This window comes from Dendrobates tinctorius, unplaced genomic scaffold, assembly GCF_039654945.1.
Source record: "Dendrobates tinctorius isolate UK_male_01 unplaced genomic scaffold, ASM3965494v1 ptg000010l, whole genome shotgun sequence".
Classification (NCBI taxonomy): domain Eukaryota; kingdom Metazoa; phylum Chordata; class Amphibia; order Anura; family Dendrobatidae; genus Dendrobates; species Dendrobates tinctorius.
In genome coordinates this window covers 12,309,038-12,316,594 of record NW_027361678.1, presented here as the reverse complement: position 1 = coordinate 12,316,594, position 7,557 = coordinate 12,309,038, and the positions used below count along the sequence as shown (strand labels likewise).

The 7,557-nt window shown below is 43.8% G+C and overlaps 1 long non-coding RNA gene across 1 annotated transcript; it reads right to left on the bottom strand.

The window, feature by feature from the left end:
• Window positions 1-1,528: 1,528 nt before the first annotated feature.
• Window positions 1,529-4,300, bottom strand: LOC141097908 (uncharacterized). Its single transcript, XR_012234090.1, has 3 exons — window positions 3,514-4,300; window positions 3,276-3,426; window positions 1,529-2,297 (listed from the first exon to the last, which is right to left on the bottom strand). It is a non-coding gene; the product is annotated as an uncharacterized lncRNA (long non-coding RNA).
• Between the last annotated feature and the right edge of the window lie 3,257 nt (window positions 4,301-7,557).

The window sequence follows — 7,557 nt, the reverse complement described above, 5'->3', positions numbered from 1 at the left end:
GACACCATAATGAGGAAGGCCATCACTGCTGAGGAAAGGCTGCTCATCACCTTGCGGTAAGTATATATTTTTTGGTTTGTATGTGATTGAGGCTCTTTCACACGTCACTTACACATAGATGGACATTGATATCTTTTTAACATTTTTTTCATGTAGTCTCTTAAATGGGAATATGTTAAACATGTTTAATTACATGTTTTGCTAACGTTTCTAATATTGTTTTTCTTTTTCTTTGCAGATTTTTGGCCACAGGAGAGAGCTATACATCCCTACACCTCCAATTTAGAGTTGGTAAATCCACCATCTCGCAAATTGTGAGGTGCACATGTAACGTGATCTGGCAGAAATTGCAGCCCATGGTGATGCCTTCCCCAACCGAGGAGACTTGGCTGCAGGTCGCAGCAGGCTTTCAGTCTGTGGCCAATTTCCCAAACTGCATAGGTGCAGTTGATGGTAAACATGTGAGGGTTCAGCAGCCACCACGATCAGGATCACGCTTCTTTAATTATAAGAAGTATTTTTCTGTGGTCCTGATGGCGGTGGCTGATGCACATTACAAATTTGTTGCCATTGACGTTGGTGCCTATGGTAGTACTGGGGATTCTCGGGTGTTGCGATCCTTACAGATTGGTCAGCAAATTCTTCAAGATGGCGGAACGCTCCCAGCCCCAAGACCTTTGCCGGGTTCCACAGATCCAGTGCCCTTTGTGATGGTATCGGATGAGGCGTTTTCCTTAACGACAACCCTGCTGCGCCCATACCCACGAAGGGGACTGGATGACCGGCGGAGGATTTTTAATTATCGGCTGAGTCGTGCACGCAGATATGTGGAATGCACCTTCGGGATCATGACTAGTCAGTGGAGGATCTTTCATACTGCCATCCAGTTGGATACAGACACCGTTGATGCTGTGATTAAGGCCTGCTGTGTACTCCATAACTATGCTCGGGAGTACAGCTCAGAGGTAGATTTGGAGTACCAGCAGCCACAATGTAATCAGCTGCGCAACGTGTGTCTGGGAAGACCATCCAACTCTGGTGTGCGTGTGAGAGAAACCTTTACTGACTATTTTATGAGTCCCGAAGGTGCCGTGCATTGGCAATACTCCTGTGCTGGTGTTGGGCAGCCTGACCAGCACTGAAAGATGGAAGAACAGAGTGTCACAAAAGAAAGGACCACTCAAGTTGTAATGAAAAACTTTTTCAAAATATTTAAAAAAAAATTAGGTTGTATTAATCACTAAAAACAATTTTGATTCTGTATTGATGGTGTGTGTTTCATTTATTTCACCTCATTTTCCTTCTTCAAAGCCTACACACAGTACATTGGCTGGAAATCCTACAGTTTCTGCAGCATCAACCACCTTTTTGACCCTCCCGCCCATAGTCCTTTGATTCTCGACACATGACAGGCAGAGATCACTGCATTTACATTAATCTGTCCCAAAAAAACCAAACAAATTGTAAATACAATATTTTTTATTTAGAAAACAATATATAAATTCAAGGACATTGTTGGCATCGAAAAACAAGAAATACAGCCAAATATTATTAGATTTGAACAACTACAAAACGGACATTTTTAACCAACACAAATTTTTTGGGGGATTATTGTGTTGAAGTGGGCAAGGTGTTAGAAATAGACAACATGTCTAATTATTGTAACAAATATTTTGTGCACCATTGACAGTAACAATTAGGGGAGATAATGGTACTCAGGGGTATACGGATAGTTGGCCTGGGAGCTGCCTGAGTCAGAAAAGTAATTGGTGTTATTTGTTGGCCTATACTCCGTTGGCCGCTGCTGTTGGGTGGGTGGTGTTGGTCGGAACAGGTTAAAAACGCCCATTAAAATATTAGTGTACGATGCTATGGGAGCAGGGTCCTGTAAAGCAGTGATTGACATCTGCACCATTGTCATTAATATAGACTGCCTCTCCGGTGTCAAGCTTCGAATTTTATTGGCAATTGTCATGCCAAAGAAATCGAACTCATCCTCGCTTGTGGTCTTTTTAATCAAATCTAGTGTATCCGAGGATGCCTTTAAGGTGGTGTCAATGTGTTTTTTTTTGGTTCTTTTCTTGCTCGGCTCTCCAGACACCGGAAAGGCAGTGGCTACACATGCTTCTGAGGAACCCGATGGTTCATCAGCTGCAGAAACAGATGTTCCTGCAGCTGATGAAGATGGGGCTACATCAGAAGGGGTGTTACGACATGGTGCCGAGATGTCACCTGCCTCACAAGACCCTGCTCCATCTTCTGATTCATTGACGTTTTCAATTATGTTCCCTTGAGTGCTGTTGAGAGAAAAAAGAAAAAAATGACGATTAAAAATTACATATTTTATTCGGACCAACTGTTTGGCCAACTCCAAAAAAATTTCATGACAACTGCGGTGCCCCATTTTACATTGCATGATTATAACGCATGTTTGTATTTTACTCATTTGGAATCAGTGCGTGCTATATATACACAGTGCAAATTATCTTTGCTGTCAATCAGCGCCAACAAATGGCAGCGAAACATGCAGTATTGTTAGAAGCTGCGGCACATGTCAGAATTTATTGGTGCTTCACAAGCACTTTATAACGCATAGTGAAGATGTCCAATAGAGACCAAAAGTTCTTAGACATCTTTTCATTCAAAGACTTTTATGTATTTTCATTATAATGAAAATTGTAGAATCAGTATGAAGGGCTAAAAAGTATACAATGACAAAGGTGAACGGATGGACTTGCAATGCTTGTTTAACACCGTGTAGCATGGAGGAGGAGGTGTGATGCTGTGGGGGTGCTTTGCTGGTGAAACTGTTGTGGATTTAGTCTAAATTTAAGGCATTGTGAACCAGCATGGCTACCACAGAATCTTTAGGCGGCATGCTCTTACATCCGGTTTGCTGTTCGTTGGGCCATAATTTGTGTAGTCAACAGGACAATGACCAGAAACACACCTCCAGCCTGTGTAAGGGCTATTTGACCAAGAAGTACACTGATGGGGTGCTACGCCAGATGACCTGGCCTCCACAGTCACCAGACCTGAACCCAAACAAGATGGTGTGGGTTGAGGTGGGCCCGCAGAGTGAAGTCAAACAAGTGCTAAGCATCTGTGTAAACTCCTTCAAGACAGGTGGAAGACAATTTCCAAGGAGTAACTGGAACCATCAGTGTGCTAAGCATTTCAGAAAATTAAAAAGATGTCAAATTTCTATATCCGAGAAGTAATGCAAATAAAGAAAACTGTTTGAATGCGGTATTTTTTTTTTGGCGTAAACTTACCTTCGCAATGTCCGGCTGGTGATGAGAAATTGAAGCTCTTGGAAGTACGGAAATGTTCTGCTGGTTGGGGATGCGCCACTTTTTTGACAGCTGGCAATGAATTTGTTAAATCTGTCCCGAACCGAACGCCAACGTTGTTTGACATCACTGTCTACAAAAGAAAGACAACAAGATTTTTACCACCTTTTTTGCTTTAATAACACGTGATAACAAAAATAATCCTGAAAAAGTTAGTTACCAATTTGTGACTGTGTGGCTTTTGGGAAGGAGTGCCAGTCAGGGTACAGATCACTCAAAATTTTGCTCCAGCAACGATCCCTGTTGCCACGATCTTTGTACAGCCTGTCTGCCGGGTCCCAAAGGGCTGGGTAATCACGCACCTACACACAAATAGAAAATGGAATTAGGAACTATATCAGTTACACTAATAAAAATCTAAAAAACAAAAATTTACAAATAAGCCCTAACAACTAATTTAGGTAGTGAGCACTGATATTGTATAGCTACTAAAAGTAGCCATACGTTAGCGGCTTCATATTTTTAGAATGTGAGTGAGGGGATAATACTCATTGCCTTTTCATAGGCTATTAATATCAACCCGCAGTTGTCTGCGTTTCCTTTCTGAGTGCAAACTTGTATGTAGATGCAACGTCCCCCCTATATTTTGGTGCCAGAAATGCAAAGCAGACAACTATGGGATGGTAAATGGAGGCTGGGTTGGGGTTCATAAACATGGCCTGTTTCGAGGCTCTGATTGGCCACAGTTGTATGCGTTTCTTTTCTGGCTGTAAAATTCCTGGGAGGCCTAAAATAATTTTGACGTGGGGTCCCCCTATATTTTTGGCTCAGAAAGGCAAAGCAGACAGCTGCGGCCTAGGCCCCGTCACACTAAGCGACTTACCAGCGATCCCGACACCGATATCAAGGTGCCAGGATCGCTAGTAAGTCGCTATGTGCTCGCTGGTGAGCTGTCACACAGGCAGCTTCACCAGCGATCAGCACAGCGATGCCGAGCGGACGTCATCGCTGGCCACCCGTTAAAAATTGTATTAAAATACAAAATCTTTTTATTCTCACCTTCCGATGTCTTCCGGCCTCTCTTGACGCTACGGTACCAGTGATCCTTTGCGAGAATGACCGCGAAAATGTCACGGTCTCGCGGCAACGACGTCTCGCGCTCATTCGTGCAAAGGATCACTGTGACCGGAGCGTGGAGATAGGCCGGAAGACTGCGCGGGACATCGGAAGGTGAGAATAACAATATTTTTTCGGTATTTTTTTTTTTTTTTTTAAACCTGATCGCTGGTCTCCCGCCTGTCACACGCAGCGATGCGTGCTGGCCAGTGGGAGACCATCGACCAAAGAAATGTCCAGAGATTTCCCAGAGCGATCAGCGATACCGGCAGGGGGGCCGCTCGCTGATCGCTCTCACACACAGCGATTTTGCTGGTGAGATCGCTGTTACGTCACAAAAGTTGTGACTCTGCAGCGATCTCGCTACCGAGATCGTGGCCTCTCAAGGCAGGGAACAGGGTATTTGTGGGAAGCTTATCTTGCTATTTAAAAAAATTACCAAAAACTAAACTTAATACGTGCTGTTCCCCCTATTTTTTTGGCCCACAAAGCCTATGCAGACAGCTGCAGGCTGATTACCAGGTGTTAAATATCTTGCCGCAGCTGTCTGCATAGCCATTCAGGCTTTAAAAATAAAGGGGGACCCCCCCAAAAAAATGACGTAGGGGTCCCCCATATTTTAGGGCCAGAAAGACTAAGCAGACAACTGCAAACTGATATTTCCAACCTGGGAAGGGGTTAATATCCATGTCCCCTTTCCCAGGCTATGAAGATCAGCCCACAGCTGTCTGCGTTGCCTTTCTGGCTCTAAAAAAAAAAGGGGGACCCCCCCAAAAAAAAGGACGTAGGGGTCCCCCATATTTTAGGGCCAGAAAGACTAAGCAGACAACTGCAAACTGATATTTCCAACCTGGGAAGGGGTTAATATCCATGTCCCCTTTCCCAGGCTATGAAGATCAGCCCACAGCTGTCTACGTTGCCTTTCTGGCTCTAAAAAAAAGGGGGACCCCCAAAAAAAAATGACGTAGAGGTCCCGTAGGGGTCGGCGGGATGTGGGGTAATAAAGGGGTTAATGTCACCTTTGATCGGTGACATTAAGCCCGGTTAATAATGGAGAGGCGTCAATTAGACGCCGATCCATTATTAATCCAATTATAAAGAATCGAAAAAAAACACACAGACACATTAAATAATAATTTTTATTCAAATAAAAACCACTGTTTTTGACAAAATTTTATTGCACGCTCAATCCATTTGGGATGCCATCGATCACCTAGAGAAAAAAAAAAAACCCAACTAAGATACCTACCATTCCGTCGCAGTCCATGTAAAAGAGTGTCCCACGTCGATCAATCATGGAGAACAGTCACATCAGCAGATGTGACCATTCTCCATGTCACCAGAAACACACCGACAGGAGCTCTGCTCCTGCAGTGTGTAACTGCGCATGTGCATACAGTTTACCAGAGTTCAGTGACTCCGGTAACCTCATTTACGGCACTGCTGCGTGGGAAAGGTCACACGCAGCAGAAGAGCCGTAAACCGAGGTCCCGGAGCGGCCGAACAACGGGAAACTCGCCCGAATACTTCCGAGATCGCCGTGGGACCTTTGTTTTTTGTTTTTTTTCGGCGGACATGTTTTTTTTGGGGGGAAAGGTTTTTTTTTAACTTTATTCAAGAACGAGGGGAGCGAGGGCTTCTGGGAACAAGATGGCGGGGCCTGGATGGTGAGTGTACAGTATATGTTTTGTTTTGTAGGTCATGTCTGTTACATGTATGTTATGTGTTTTGTTACGTGTTTAGCACTGTACAATTGTGCTCGGTGGCCGCAGGGCCTACTCTCCCATCACATGGCCGGATGGGAGCAGCAGGCCCATGCGGCGATTGAGCACAATTGTCGCACTACCGTCGCATGGAGACGCACACAGACAGACACATACATATATATATACATACATGCATACATACATACATACATACATACCAAGTCTATCAAACGCCCCACGTCCATCTCCATGCGACGGTAGCTGTCCATCTTCCCAGAAATCTTGTCACTGCACACTATACTCCGCCCACACACTACCCCTGCAATTCTGTCTGATAATACTCAGTTTCTTCCTTAAAATGATTGCTAACACAAATTCTTTGGTATTATTATCTTCATTTAATTTGTCTTAAATGAAAAAACACAAAAGAGAATGAAGCAAAACGCAAAACATTGATCATTTCACATAAAACTCCAGAAATGGGCCAGACAAAAATATTGGCACCCTCAGCCTAATACTTGGTTGCACAACCTTCAGCCAAAATAACTGCGACCAACCGCTTCCGGTAACCATCAATGAGTTTCTTCGAATGCTCTGCTGGAATCTTAGACCATTCTTCTTTGGCAAACTGCTCCAGGTCCCTGATATTAGAAGGGTGCCTTCTCCAAACTGCCATTTTTAGATCTCTCCACAGGTGTTCTATGGGATTCAGGTCTGGACTCATTGCTGGCCACCTTAGAAGTCTCCAGTGCTTTCTCTCAAACCATTTTCTAGTGCTTTTTGAAGTGTGTTTTGGGTCATTGTCCTGCTGGAAGACCCATGATTATTATCTTCATTTAATTTGTCTTAAATGAAAAAACTCAAAAAGAATTGTCCTAAAGCCAAATTGGATATAATTCCACACCAAACATAAAAAAGAGGGTGGACAAAAGTATTGGCACTGTTCGAAAAATCATGTGATGCTTCTCTAATTTGTATAATTAACAGCACCTGTAACTTACCTGTGGCACCTAACAGGTGTTGGCAATAACTGAATCACACTTGCAGCCAGTTGACATGGATTAAAGTTGACTCAACCTCTGTCCTGTGTCCTTGTGTGTACCACATTGAGCATGGAGAAAAGAAAGAAGACCAAAGAACTGTCTGAGGACTTGAGAAACCAAATTGTGAGGAAGCATGAGCAATCTCAAGGCTACAAGTCCATCTCCAAAGACCTGAATGTTCCTGTGTCTACCATGCGCAGTGTCATCAAGAAGTTTAAAGCCCATGGCACTGTGGCTAACCTCCCTAGATGTGGGCGGAAAAGAAAAATTGACAAGAGATTTCAACGCAAGATTGTGCGGATGTTGTATAAAGAACCTTGACTGACATCCAAACAAGTTCAAGCTGCCCTACAGTCTGAGGGTACAACAGTGTCAACCCGTACCATCCGTTGGCATCTG